The 15907-nt window shown below is 38.2% G+C and overlaps 1 protein-coding gene across 3 annotated transcripts in view; it reads right to left on the minus strand.

The window, feature by feature from the left end:
- LOC128859787 (GATA zinc finger domain-containing protein 10) overlaps positions 1 to 15907 on the minus strand; it is a 150945-nt gene that overhangs the window by 49047 nt on the left and 85991 nt on the right. The gene's annotated exons all lie outside the window — the stretch shown is intronic.

A 15907-nucleotide genomic window follows, 5' to 3' on the forward strand; every position in this document is an offset into this window, starting at 1 on the left:
AAGTGAAAAATGTGGCAAGGCAATTAGGTTCGAAGTTGACAATATTTTATTTCAAATTAAGAAAAAAACACATCACACGAAGGGAGCCGCCTTGTTGAACAACTAATAAACATTCTACTTAAAAAAAATATTAATTTATTTATCAAAAAATTTTTTGGCGCCTTCAAAGTAGACCCCATCTAATGTAGTACAGTTATGCCAGGGTTTGATCCAATTCTCTATTCAATGCTCGTAGGCTGATTAAGGTATGACTTTCAATTTCTTATCTGAATTTTCTTTTATGGCCTCAATTGATTGAAACGTACACTTCCTCAAAGTTGTAATTTTCGCTTCGGCAATAGGGCGAAGTCATATGGGCTCATGGGAGGTAATTGCGGTGCTTGGCTGATTACATTTGTTGAGTTTTTGGCCAAAAGAAGGCCTAAACTACTTGCTTGCCATGCTGTTTCTGAATGAAATTCAACTTTTTTGACACCAGTTACGTGACGACAGGTTTTTTGCCTAAAATATCAATCAGAATGTTATGTATGCGCACAACAGATGAAACACCAGAACCGACCGCTAGAGATGACCTTCACCCCAAGAAGATTCTCCTGTCTACTTGGTGAGGTATGGCCGGTATTGTTTATTATGAACTTCTGGAACCAAACCAGACGATAACTGCTGATTATGATTCCCATTAGCTATCAAAACTGAATGAGGCACTTAACAAAAATCGGCTGCCTTTAGTGAATAGACGCAAAAATTTGTTTCCCCAGAACAACGCAAGGCCTTATACCACAAGGCAAACATTAGGCAAGCTGAACGAGCTCGGATGGGAGCTAATGCCGCATCCACCAAATTCTCCGGATATTGCACCTTGTGATTATCACCTTTTTCGTGGACTTCAATCCCATATGAGTAACAAGAACTACTCCTCAAAAGAAGCTATAAAAAGGGATATCGAAGCGTATTTTGGCTCCAAGGGCAAAAAAGTTGTTTAACAGGTAATTAAAAATTTGCTGAAACGTTGGGAAGACATTGAAAATAATGAAGGATAATTGTATTATTGATTAATAAAGACTTTAAACATATTTTTTATTAATTTTAAAACCACCTTTAAAAACGCACGAACTTATGGACTGACCTGATACATTGACCTCTTGAGCCAAGTTTTAAGACTCCTAAGGTGGTTTTCGAAAACTACAATAACTTTTTAGTTGTATTGATGTTTTCCTTGTTAGTAAACCTTGAAGCAAACCCTTAAACGTGAACGAAAGTTGGAAGTTTATACCGCCTAGTGGCCTTCACAGAATTGATGTTAGGGGTATCGTTAAGTTTCGTATTAAAATTATACAACTTTAGATTATAATTTTTGAAATTTTTTTAAATATTAAATCTTATTTGTGAAACCGGTCATTCGAGTAATAAATTTTAATTACATAGAAAAATACAATTTACAATTTTTCCCCACTAAAAATATCAAAAGGAACAAGGACTATGAAGAGTTCAACTATTATATTTAGTTACCTTATCATGGTAGTTCAGGAATGCGGGAGTTCTACGATTAAAGCTTTAAATTTGTGACCTCCTCCCTTTTCAATTTACATTCTTACTCACATCCCGTTAGAATTTTCAACAGTATTAGCGGGAAATTTCTCAGCGATCGTTCATATATATCAGAAAACTAGCTGCAGTCTTTTCATTTAGATTTCATTTAATTCGCGAAAACGAAAGCTGAGAAAGCGCACTACTTTTGTAAACATCTTTCTCAAGTTTTTGTTTCCAACCCAGACGAAGCTCCTTCATATATCCAACTCCAAGTTTCTTCAGGCTTAGATGAAAGTCACCAACAAATAGATTTGTCAATAAAGAAGTGCACAAAAAAGGAAATAAAAGCGGATATACTTCAGTGAAACTCCAAAAACTCTCCTGGTTATGATTTAATAACAGCAAAACTTGTAAGAGAATTACCCAAATATGCTATATTATTTCTCATCCAACTCTACATGCTGAAAAGAAATGCCCCACCTCAGCGGAAATTTGCTTAAATAACCATGATTTTAAAACCAGAGCAGAACTGAAATAATCCCAAATCATACCACCTGATATGTTCACTCTGATTATCTTCAAACTAATGAAATTTTTATTTCTTAAGATATTATCCCCCATAATTGAACACAGTCAGTTGATTCCCAAGAAACAATTTGGTTTCCGTAAGCAGCACAGCACCATTGAGCGTCTCGTCGAACATATAAATAAGCTTTTTCAACGTAAATAATTTTGCATAGCAGCCTTTCTCCACATATCTCAAACTTTTGGCAGAGTATGGCGAAGTCGTCTAGTGTACAAAGTAAAAAAATCTCTGCCAAAAAAATTTTATAACTTTATAAACTCGTATCTTGCCGATATACAAGAGTTGAAGTAATTGAACCTTCATCAGGTGCCATAATCGGAACATTTGCCGATGATACAGTTGCTTTAGTTGTAGATAAAGACGCTAACAAAGCATCTCATCCAGCAATGCTCCCATTACTCGTGCTTTACGGGAATTAAATGCCGTTCATAATGATGTTCTTCTTGATTTCTCGCTTTCAAGAACAGCACTTTTAAATCTTTTGAATTCTATATTATAGTTAGTTAGTAGCTAGTATAGTTTTTAAATACATATAATATATTTGTAATATAGCTTAATCTAAGCAACTTTTGTATCATAGTCTGTAAGGATTGTAATTCATAGACTTAAATAAATAAATAAATAAAAATAAATAAAAATTGCAAAAATGTCTCAATTGTGTCGTTGTCTCATTACCCAATGCCTACAAAATTAGCGACCTAAAGCGAATAAGACGCTAAGACGCTAGTAAAGCTCAATGGGAGCTCAAACAAAACTATGTATTTAGGCATCCATATGGAAAACTCACGTCCTCAAATTTCAAACTTATTTATCTCTACTCGTTACTAAGCTAAAAATCCCAATTGTCACTACATAGCAAAATTCTCTTATATAAGGTCATTCTCAAATCCATTTGGACATATGGTATCTACCTATTAAGTACTGTAGATAACTGAAATATCGAAATAATACAGCGATTTCAGTCTAAAGTACTCAGGATGACAATAAATTGCCCGTGGTATGTTCCCAAAGCCCAAATTCATAGGAATCTCAAAATGCCGACGGTTAAAGAGGTAATACTCGTAAAGCACAGCAAATATATAAATAAATTAATTAAAAACTTAAAAAAAGAGTTTAGAAATACATAAAATTCCTCCTTTGGCACCGAAGCGGAATACAGCTCAGTGAATTCTCTTAGTTCAGGTGCAACAGGAGCATTACGCGCATAATTTGTGTTAAGCAATTTAAGATGAAATGGTTAAATGTTGCTTAGAGATCAGGTAGGGATATGAAGACTTAAGAGGCTTCAATTTAATCAAAATCAAAGGTTAATTATAGGAAGGAATAGGATTTGAGAATTCTAACGGCCTAATGACATATTTAAGGCACACCTTCTGAACACGTCAAATTCTCACAATTGCATTTGTGGCAAGGCTTCTAGGTGGATGTTGCATATTATAATTTAGAGCGCACAAAGGAAGTGAAAAGTAATTTGAGAGTGAAAAGGTCCAAGAACTTCGAGCTATTACGTTGTATAAAAACTTAGATTAGGAACTCAAGAAGGAGATACAACAAAGTTAACGTGACTTTGAGTGAAAAAGGGGGGACTTTGAGTAAAAAAAAAACATTTCTGGATATCGAGAGAGATGCAAAAGTTACTGCATTAATTTCGGATTACCACATAGAAACATGCTCAGTATTTCTAAACGCACAAAATCAACTGCATGAAGAAGAGAAAAAAAAAATAAATAATTGGCGCGTACACTTCTGTTAGGTGTTTGGCCGAGCTCCTCCTCCTATTTGTGGTGTGCGTCTTGATGTTGTTCCACAAATGGAGGGACCTACAGTTTCAAGCCGACTCCGAACGGCAGAAATTTTTATGAGGAGCTTTTTCATGGCAGAAATACACTCGGAGGTTTGCCATTGCCTGCCGAGGGGCGACCGCTATTAGAAAAATGTTTTTATTAATTTTGCCTTCACCGAGATTCGAACTAACGACCTCTCGGTGAATTCCAAATGGTAATCACGCACCAACCCATTCGGCTACGGCGGCGAAATGGCAAACGAAAAACAGCTACTAATATCGTTAATGAATAGAACGAAGAGTAAAGGCCCTTTTCCTGCGAATTTTTTCAATTCAGACAAGATCTGGCGAGGTCGATGGCATCCAAATGCTTTTGGCCATAACTTGTTTTTGTTTATATTTGCTTTAAGAATTGTCAAACACAATTTCGATGACATATTGGATGAAAAACTCACGTTCTTCCTCTACTCTTTCCCCTTCGCTATACCACTGTCTGACTGTCTTGCTATCATGGAGACTATTGAGAAATGTGCGCCCTTCATCATAGAATTTAATTATTCCATGAATTACAATTAAAAAATAAATACGGAAATCACTTCCTACCTTAGATTCTAATTTACACCCAACTCTCGTTTTACACGGTCTTTTTGTACACGATTTTGAAATGACACGGTTCACTAATACATTTCTTCGCATGAAATTTTCGTTCTTGCGCGAGTCTCCAAAGAAAACAATGTTTCCAAACAAAAATTATACATTAAAAGGATGTCTATTTAAGTAAAAATATTTCGTGTAAGAGCAATAAGTACATTTCAGGACTAACCAACCAAGACCAACTGTACTTCAAAATGTCAACATAATCTTTGAGTCGCGTCTAGCTGATATAAGTCGCAAATTAATCATCCAATTTTGTTTTTGAGCCATTTTTTTTGGTGAATAAAAAAAATTGAATGATGGAAATATTTATATGGCCTTTAAGCACTCCATTGCTTGCCTGTTTGTATACTGCAGCTGTTTAGTTCACAAGTCTACGACGTCATTTGCAAAAATTATAAATTTTCCGATAGGGCGATTAATTTTGCGCCATCTGATATAAACACCTCGTGAAAACAAAAAAACCATGGCTAATAACGGTCTTTGCTACAACGAAATAAAAAACCCACAGAAGCCGTTAATAATCTGAATGAAACCCGACAGATTGGCTGGACATATCTGACCAGGATCTGACGTATCAACTGATGGTCGCATTTTTGAACCAGCCCGTAAGAAACGTGCATGTTTGTTATGCACAAAAATAAGTTTTGTTTTTGTTTTTTAAATACTTATGCAGTATGGATTTCATTTTTACTTCTTTCGCACCTTTTTTTTGGTACAATATTTAAACCTTTTCCCTCTTCGACGATTGTTTAAAGTTGTGGAATCTATCCCGAAATTTACCATAGGTCGCATGTATTTTTGAAGTGAAACTTCTTAGGCGTCGATGGACAAGCGAGAATGGAGAGTAAAATTACAAGGCCATGCAATGTTTTGGGCATTTTCGTTCCACGAGGGAGAAAAAAGGTGTAACGAAGAGAAAAAGGAGAGAGAGAGAGCTATACCTTATATATCTTAGATATACTTTAGGCTATTTTACCTGAGTTTTTCCTTGTGGTTGCTAATTTCTAGTGAGAAATAGCACTGCCTACTTTTTGTCGCTTGTTTGTTGGTGCAAACTTGTATGAAATATATTTTTGATGCCTACTTTTTGGCGTTATATTTCCTTGGTGCCTACTGCTTGGGGCATTTTTTGGCCCCAATTTTTTTAGTGCCTACTTTTTGGCGCTTTTTCCGTTTCGTGACTACTGCTTGTGCGTACTATAAAGTGCTATCCATTCCGGCGTCGGATTTATTGGTATTGCCTTCCGGTAATTTGTGCCATTGCTGCGGTCCTGGAATCGCTGCGTTTGTGCGGGTGATAAACGCTCGTAGTAGTGCGCATTGTTGCTACGGTTTGTGTCCGGCGTTTACCTACACCGGTCGACCCTTCTCCGTTTTTTGTAAATTTTGTCTATTTGATTCTCTGCAAATGTTGTGAATTTATTTAGATATATATTCTTTCTCTCTCATTCTCTTTTCTCATTCTCTCTCGGGGCACTCCCTCTTTCTTTGCCTGCCCTGAAAGTTTCACTCCTGTTATGTGTACTACGCTACACGCACTTTTGTTTTTTTACATGCTTTTTTTTACATGCATTTCTAAGGAACGTAATTTAGTTTTTCTGTGTAAAATTTCTAATGAAACAATCGGAATTCATTAAAACTTTATAATTCATAGTAATATTTCATATTTCTTAAAATTTTAATTTCTTAAAAATCTTACCGGTTTTTGTAATCACAATAACGGTATATTTAGAATTTTAGATCCACAATCACACTTTTATCGGCAGCATTAATAATTAGAATGTTGTCTTTGATGTTATCGAATTTAGCATATAATTAAATTTTATTAACCAACTCCTTTCTGTTGTATTAGCATTCCTCGTTTATGCGCAGTAACAAAAAACAAGAATCCAGTTATTTAAATAAGCCAAATTATGAGATTTTCTCTCATCAACTACACAAAGTAAATATAATACCCATGCATAAATACATACTTAAGTACGTGTACAACTAAGCTTGGATTGAAACAATTCCACATTCACATTACAAAGTTGACGCAAAGAAAAAGGAGATGCATAATCTTGCTCAGAAAAAACCGTAATAAGAAATAACATTTTGAAAACAAGATTTCAAGGGAATTTTTCTACATTTAATGAAGTGGAAAGTAAGGCTTTAGAGAAGCTTTGCACTTATTTTTTTATTATTTGTCTTTTTAAATAGAAATACTATTTAGACATTGTGGGCGCCCCAAGTAAACTAAAATATAATATTATTCTGCTACGCTAATGAATTAGATTGCACGAGAAATAAATAAAACCCACTATTTTTAGAGCAGCTGAGTTCAATGACTTTAAGAATTGGTAAAAGAGCAAAACTGAACAGAAAAGTCGTTGATAAATAATTAAACAGTTCTGAAGCTTATTTTGATGATATATACAAATAAGTATGTACATACCTACGTATTTATTTTATTCTTGGTTTTACTTATTGCGTGACTTTTAACTGAACTTAAGCCTAGTTTGTCTGCTTGTTAACCCTTTGGTCGTGCTCGTTTTTATCTGCGTATCTCCAACTAACGCGGGGCAATATTTTCGTTGTAGACGTCGGTATGTCGATTGTGTGTCCGAGAGCAGTAGCATGAATTTGTTGATTTGTTAAAGAGAAAGTTCGTTATATTGGGTATCCATTCTTCTAATTTTTTTTATCTTTTAGCCCTCAAAAATAATCTATAATAAAACTAAAGTACCGTTGTGGCTGTACATTGAAAATCAAAATAATTCAGAATAATGATCACGGAAAATACTAAGTAAAATAATTGTGATTGGTGGGAAGACCAAATATAATACATTAATATATCTTTACTTTGTAATAATCTTTATAAATTTAGTTTGTTGTTTCCACTAATCTCTGAAATGGATCCATTGAATTTGATCGGATTTTCAATGATAGGAAGAAGAGGTTTCTAGGCAGGTTTTCAGCATTTTATACTGAAAATATTATTCTTTATTTTATTATTTGTTCTTTAAATTATTATTTATGGTGCAATTCTACTCGTATTGAAACTTTGTGTTTGTTGGCTACTTGAAAATAAATACTTTTCCGCAAAATAAGCGGCTAGGCGATGCGCGTATTGAGTTATGAATTTCGAAAAGCAAATGAAACAAAAAAACAATTATTATTATATGTGTTTATGTATTGGTACGTATGTATATAAACAGTTGCGTGCCTGAAAATAGCAGTACCAAAAAATATTAAATTTTTTCGAAAATTTTTATTCTATGATGTTACAATTACAAAGTTTTTATTATTATTTTCACATATTATTAGTTTCTTTAACGGAGCACATATCAAAATGAATTCTAAATTTAAGAAAAAATGCATTGACAAAGTTGTCAGAAACTATTATTCAGTTGAATTTCCCAAATTGTTTAATACGGCAGCACAACAACGTGGCATTGAGCCCTCCAATTCCTCTCATCGCTGCTGCGGAATCTCCAGCCACGCATCTTTAACACTTTCCCAAAGCTTTTGATTATTACTCGGTTTGGTATTGTGGACAGCTCTTTTTAAGCCGCCCCGCACAGATTTTCTATAGGATTAATGTCGGGGAACTGAGCTGTCCATTCCATAATCTCAATTTTATTTGCACGAAACCAACACTTGGCTTGCCAACTTATGTGGTTAGGATCATTATATTATTGGTAGACCCATTTTATTGCCATTTCCACCAACACAGCAATATAATATCCTACATTATTTCCACATAAATATTGGTGCCCATTATGTCATTAGTTTTTTGTGTGGGGCCTGCACCATAATAAGAGGCCCATCCCCACACCATTATTTTTAAGTCACCATGTTTAAGTTTTTAGGGTGCATTGTGGCAAAATTTCGGTGCAAGGTCGACGTCTGTCTTCAACCCGTGCCGCCACACAAAAGAAAGATGATTTTTTCCCATGCAACATTTTTTCATGTCAGAAATTTTTACACTTAAGGTTGTTGTTGCCTAGTTGTTGTCAAACTCCAAAACATGCAATGGTTCATAGGTAGCAGATCTGCTCTAACTATAGAAAACAAACTATTACTCTACAAGCAGACACAAGACCAGTATGGAGTATGGAGTTGTGGTGCGCAGCTGTAGAGGTGCGCCAGGCAAAGTACGAAAAACGATGTTCAACAGTTCCAAAATAAGGTCTTTGTCAAGCCAGATTCTGGCAAATTATTCTAATAGAATAAAATAATATAAAATTGAATTGATAAAATGAAATTAGTATTAAGTAGCTAATAAAAATATTGCTTGAAATTTTATTAAATGAATAAATATGTAAATGTAAATTATATTTAATATTAAGTTAGTTTCTATATAAGTATATACATTAGGTCGGGTCGATTTGTGGGGAGGCAAAAAAATCGCCCATTGCTCTGTAAAAATCATAGTCTAGGGATCAAAATAAGAAACTTTGCCATACCTCTAAAACGAATTCTGATGTCCCCCAATTTGGATCGAACTTTTTAGTTTCTTTTCTCATATAAAGGCGTGGTGATATTTTGAAATGATTGTATTGGGAACCCCCCAGGGGAGTTTCAGGGGGTGTGCCACTGGCATGGGTGGATCGGCTGTCCAAAGTTAGTGGGGGTCGGTTATACATTTGGACTCGATTGGAGCACTCTAAATGGGTCAAAGTGGGATTTTTCGTTCGACCCAAATTGGGGGACATCAGAATTCGTTTTAGAGGTATGGTTCCTTGTGCAAAGTTTCTTATTTTCATCCCTAGAATACGATTCTCACAGAGCAATGAGTGATTTTTAAATCGACCCACCCTAATATACATACATTACTGTTTCTCGCTTTCGCTACTTTCCTATTTACTTTCGATCATTGACTCTATTTCTACAGCTATACTTTCCGTTCTTCTTATTTCTATGATATTTACCTAACTGCTTACTCACCTATACCCTCTCTAACTCTACACTTACTGTTCTTCTATTTCCGCTATTTCGTTTATCTTAGTTTTAAGCATTTATAAGGACAGAACTCGATAAAGAATTTTCACTTTTGAATTGTTAATCGGACGTGTGCGGTGTTCCTTTTTAATTACGCGACTACAGGCAATATTCGTTTTAGTTCGCGCTTCCCCCCTTATAAAGCTTTTTAAACCATTTAAATATCTTCATAAAACAGTGAAGAATTGCCAATCCTTGAGCGCGACCTTAGAGGAAAGTCCGTCAACACTGAAATCGCAAAGATTGCAGTACCTAGTCCATAACGATAGACTAATAAACCACATTAGTGAAGAGGTACTTAATTTAATAAAAATCGATGGATTAATACGAAGGCTGAGATGTACTAAACCTCGTTTTTTTCCTTGTTTACTCCTCTCAGAAGCATAGGGCCTCGACAGGAATCAGTTTTTCGTTGGTTTCCTTAATCGTTAATCTATTTCGGTAGCGGCCTCATACCTCCATAAAGATGCTTTATGCAGAGTGAAAATTGTATAATTTGTTGTCATATTCAAGTTGCTTGTTAGTCATTTGAAAATATTTATGAACTAGTTGCAATAAAAAAAAGATAAATCTCACACTTCTGGGTGGTACCATAGAAATAAACTCATCACAAAACATCATGTGATGTTTCATATTCATAATAGGGTTCGCACTCTGGACCACCAATGTGTTGAGCAAATTTGAATATTTAAGTTTTTCTGATAGAAATTAATAAAACTCGAATTTAAAATTATTTGAGTTTTTTCTTTTTTTTTTTTGAGTAACGACGTTTTAAAAATTCTTCATTTTCTTCTTATAATCTTCTTCTTAATTGGCGCGATAACCGCTTACGCGATTTTGACCGAGTTTAACCAAGTTCGCCAGTCGTTTCATTCTCGTGCTAACCGGCGCGAATTGGACACACCAAGTGAAGCCAAGTTCTTCTCCATCTGATCTTTTCAACACAAACGAGGCCTTCCTCTTCCTCTACTACCACCAGCTGGTACCGCATCGAATACTTTCCGAGCCGGAGCGTTTGTATTCGTTCGGACGACATGACCCAGCCAACGTAGCTGCTGGATCTTTTTATTCGCCGTTACCAACGTGCAAAGGTACAAACATCTTACGCTGAATCTTTCTCTCAGACACTCCAAGCGTCGTTTCATCGGATGTTGTCATTGTCCAAGCTTCTGCGCCATACGTTAGGACGGGCATGATGAGAGTCTTGAAGAGTGTTAGTTTGGTTCGTCGAGAGAGGACTTTACAACTCAATTGCCTACTTAGCCCAAAGTAGCACTTGTTGGCAAGAGAGATTCTACGTTGGATTTCAAGGCTTGTATACGAAGTATTTTACACTCTGGAAATTATAGTTGTCGACAGTGACGTGGGTGCCGATACGCGATTGCGCCGACAGTTTATTTGATCGCAGGAGGCACTTCGTTTTGTCCTCGATTACCACCAGACTCATTCGCTTTGCCTCTTTATCCAGTTTGGAGAAAGCACAACTAAGGCCGATGATGTCAACATCATTGGATTACGCCAACAGTTGTACGTTCTTATAAAATATTATTGTGTAATACATATATGTTTGTATGTATGTATTTGATTACTTTTCACATTTTAAATTTATGATGCGATTATTATTAAATCAATCATGTTGTTACAACGCGGTGTAATTGCGTTGTAATTAATAATTACCTTTGTTTGGTGCTTAAAAATGCATACTTGCGCTGCACTTCGCGAGCTCGGTTCAAAGTAAAGCGAACGAAGAAAGCTCGTTCTTTTACTTTGGAGCCATCGCCGCGTGCAGACAAGTGCGCTGAAGCACAAATGTAAGTACCTATATATATATATATATAATATAAGCATATATCTATATGTAAATATGAACTGTAAAATTAAACAAATTGTAAACTAATTTTCTAAATAAAATTATAGATTTTCGCAGACGAAGCGCAAAATATTGAAACAGCCGACGTTTCAACAGCAACGAAAATATTTTGTGGTTATTTTCGAAATTTATCAGTTTGGAAATATTTTCTTTTAATTAATTGCGTCAATATTTTCGGAAACGTGCACAAAACGGCGATGTTCTCACCAGAAATGGATATCAGGGCAGATGACGAGCTGATGGCAAATGTTGTTACATCACCGGCGGCGGACACGTGTGTGCAGCTAACGACTAATTCGAGGTTAGAGACGATATCACCGGTTCTTCAATCAACCAATCCAACGGTGCATCGGGTACAAGCTTCTGAACATATTACGTCTTCTGATGGGTACGCACAACTAGGGGCATGCATGAGGCATCACGTTGATGATTTGGCGCATCAAGGCGCGGCTCACGCATTATGTGCTACATCAGAGGACGGGTACGCACTACCATGTATAAATTCGGGCAGCATAACCTCAACTTGGGTTGGCGGTTTCCCTCGTGCTAGCGGAAACCATGGACGATCGCAGTCCAATCTGACTTCTGTTTACGGAATGGAGGCACCATCTCGTAATAGATCTAGCATTACAACGTGGACAGGTCATCCAATCAACACGCACTGCACTGCTGCAAAAACGGCTGTACCTTTTTACCCTCCAGCACCATTTAGTTGCAACACACAATTTACACCAGGGCTTAACAATCTTCCATCTACAGTACTTGGTCGGTTAGAAGCAGAACAATCTCCACGGGCACAGCTGCACTCAACCTCTTGGCAGCATGCTTTGTCCTCTTATAGGAATATGCATACAGTTTATGGTGATGCTGCACCGGGTGTGGGTAGCATTCCTCCAGTCAATTCGGTTTTGACTAGTGCCCAAGAACCACCAGCCAGGGTGCCTAATAGCTACGACGCTCACCGACAGTGGCCACAGATATCTAACGGTTATACACCTACCGCGCCAGCTGCGATATCTGAAATGAGGTTATCCTCTACGCAGATAGCATCAAGACAAGTCATAAATAAAGATCTTCCGACGTTCTCCGGCAAGCCAGAAGAGTGGCCGCTTTTTATCACCAGCTTCGAACAGTCAACTGAGCAGTGCGGTTTCACAGATTCTGAGAATCTTATTCGGCTACAGCGATGCCTGAAGGGGGTGGCACTAGAGGCAGTAAGGGGTAAATTAATGGCGCCTGCAACCGTATGGCAGGCCATTGAAACTTTACGGATGCTATATGGGCGTCCAGACGTCATATGTCATTCACTGCAACGCAAGCTACGTCAAGAGCCATTGGTAAGGTATGACAAGCTGGAAACCCTAATTCAGTTTGCACTTGCGGTACAAAATTACTGTTGTACTCTGAAAGCCATTGGCCTCTCTTCTTATTTGAATGATCCGATGCTACTTTCTGAGCTACTTTGCAAATTACCAAGCGACTTGAAATTAGAGTGGGGTAGATATAGGGTTTCACTGCTCCATGCTGACATAAGTGAGTTCGACTATTGGCTTTTCAAATTGGCGACGTGCGCTAGTCAAGTCGTATCTGTAAATAGTTCCGGCGATGACGTCAAAGTTAACAATAATCCATTTAAGAAAAGGGTGCTCGTGCACGACGTAGTTCACACCAACAGTGCTACAAGCTCTCAACCTTATTGCCTTCAGTGCAGTGGTGATCATCGACTCGAGAAATGCAAACAGTTTTGCGATTTGTCTACCAACGATAGGTGGTGCTTTGTTCGCGACAATAAGCTATGCATCAGATGCTTCCGCAAACATTTCCTGAAGAACTGCCCATTGCATAGCCGTTGTGGTATTGATGGTTGCACAAAGCCACACCATGTTCTGCTCCATTCAAATTATCCGGTCAATCCAAGCCATAAAGCAGCTGTGATGTTACATAAGGAAGAGCACGCGACAAAGACATTGTTGCGTTACGTTCCAGTAGTACTTTATGGAAAATCCAAGTGCATAAAGACGTATGCGTTAATTGACGAGGGATCCACATGTACACTCTTGGAGAAACACATTGCTGAAGAGCTTGGTTTGGATGGCCCATCAGATGAGCTGTCTCTCAGGTGGACGGGTGATATAACACAGGTAGAGCCTAAATCAAAATGTGTTACCATCGGGCTCTCTTCTACACATGAAACGTCGCCTCGGTTTAATCTTCGGAACATACGCACAGTAGCTAATCTTGATCTTCCAAAGCAGTCGTTGTTACAAGAAGTACTCTCGTCGCACAGTCATTTGCACAATTTGCCTATTGAACCATATGCTGGGGTGCGCGCTACACTGCTTCTTGGCGTCGACAATGCAAAGCTCGGTGTTCCCCTCAAAGTGAAGGAAATAGAAGGAGATCAGCTCATCGCAACTAAATGTCGACTTGGTTGGTCAGTATATGGCCGTGGAGAGGAAGCTAATGCCCTTTCGAATAGGGTGATGCACATCTGCTCCTGTGTGTCAACTGAACGCATGGATGAAATGTTAAAGGCTAATTACGCGTTAGAGGCAGTTGGTATTAGCATGAAAGATGAACCACTGAAATCCAAAGCAGATGAACGGGCTCTCGCCATTATGCAATCGACTACAAAGTACTTGGAAAATGAAAAGCGTTGGGAAACGGGTTTATTGTGGAAATTCGATAAAATCGATTTACCAAATTCGTATTCCATGGCATTGCAACGCCTCAGTTGTTTGGAAAAACGCATGACCCGGGACCCACTCTTACGGAATTTTCTCAACAAACAAATTCGTGAGTATGAAGATAAAGGATATATTCGGAAATTGACAAAAGATGAGATATCTCATGGAAAAAGGTCATGGTTCATTCCAATTTTCACCGTAACGAATAAAAATAAAAGCAAGACAAGGCTCGTTTGGGATGCCGCTGCCACCGTCGACGGTATCGCTCTCAACACCTATTTAATGAAAGGGCCCGACCTTCTGGCGTCTCTGGTTGGAATACTTATACGATTTCGTGAGCGAGCTTTTGCAATCACAGGAGACATTCGCGAGATGTTCCATCAAATTCGAGTGCGCAGCAAAGACCAAACCGCACAGCAGTTTTTGTGCCGACATGGGAATAGCTCTAGAGATCCTGATACTTACGTAATGACGGTGATGACTTTTGGTGCTGCTTGTTCTCCATCATTGGCAAATTTCATCAAAAACAAAAATGCTTCGCGTTTCATCAACGAAAACGCTAGTGCGGTTGGGGCAATTCATCGGAACATGTACGTGGACGATTGGCTGCAGAGCGTAGATACGGAGAAAGAATTGATCGATTTGGCGTTGCAAGTCAAGCATATACACGGTGAAGGTGGCTTCGAGATGCGCAACTGGCTGTCAAACTCTACCAATGCACTGCATGCAATTTCCAGGACGGCAAAGCAATCGGGTAAGCTCCTCAAAGATCCTTCTATGACATACGAAAAAGTTCTGGGCATATGGTGGCTGCCTTGGTCGGACGAGCTAACTTTCTTCGCAAAATTTGATGAATCCGTTTGCGGTAACAACTCATCTGTAACAAAAAGGAGCGTTCTTCGGGTAATTATGTCTGTTTATGATCCCCTTGGCTTAATTGGGTTTTTTATGATTCAAGCAAAAATCATAATGCAAAATATTTGGCGATCTGGTGTCACCTGGGATGCACCTGTGCAAAAAGACGAGCACGAAGCATGGCAGTCATGGGTTCGATTGTTACCACGAATACACGACGTACGTATACCACGCTGTTACCCCTTAGCCAGCTTTACTCACGACGTTCAGCTCCATATATTCTGCGACGCGAGTAGTGTAGCGTATGCGGCAGCTGCTTATCTAAGAGCCACCGTCAGTGGTAAGATGAAATGTTGTTTAGTGGCCTCGAAGTCGCGAGTAGCGCCACTGAAACCAGTTTCTACACCGCGGTTAGAACTGATGGGTGCCATTTTGGGCTTGCGACTCGCAAAATTTATTAGAAATGAATTAACCTTGCCTATCAGCGAGGAGGTGTACTGGACCGATTCAAAGAACGTTCTTCACTGGATCCGATCAGACACTCGAAAGTTCAGTCAATTTGTTGGCGTAAGAATCGGAGAAATTTTGGAGTCATCTAGCATCAATAACTGGAGGTGGGTGCCTTCAGCCGACAACGTTGCAGACGACGCCACAAAGTTGAAGCAGTGGTCGAAGTTGGATGGAGAATTGCGTTGGTTCCAAGGTCCTCAATTCTTGACTTTGCCTTCCTGGGAGTGGCCAGAGACGATTTTAGTGAACTCTGCAGAACATGAGTTAGTTCATCACATCGAGCTTAATACAACACTTAGCTTCACATCTTTTACGGAAGTTGTACCTCATGTGTCGAGGTTCAGTAAGTGGGAGAAGCTGCGTGGTGCAACAAGATACGCTTTGCGGTTCCTTCGGTTAGTAAGCAGGAGACCAGCTAAATCAGAGTTCGTTCAGATGATGTTGCA

This window comes from Anastrepha ludens, chromosome 4 (assembly GCF_028408465.1).
Source record: "Anastrepha ludens isolate Willacy chromosome 4, idAnaLude1.1, whole genome shotgun sequence".
Lineage (NCBI taxonomy): Eukaryota > Metazoa > Arthropoda > Insecta > Diptera > Tephritidae > Anastrepha > Anastrepha ludens.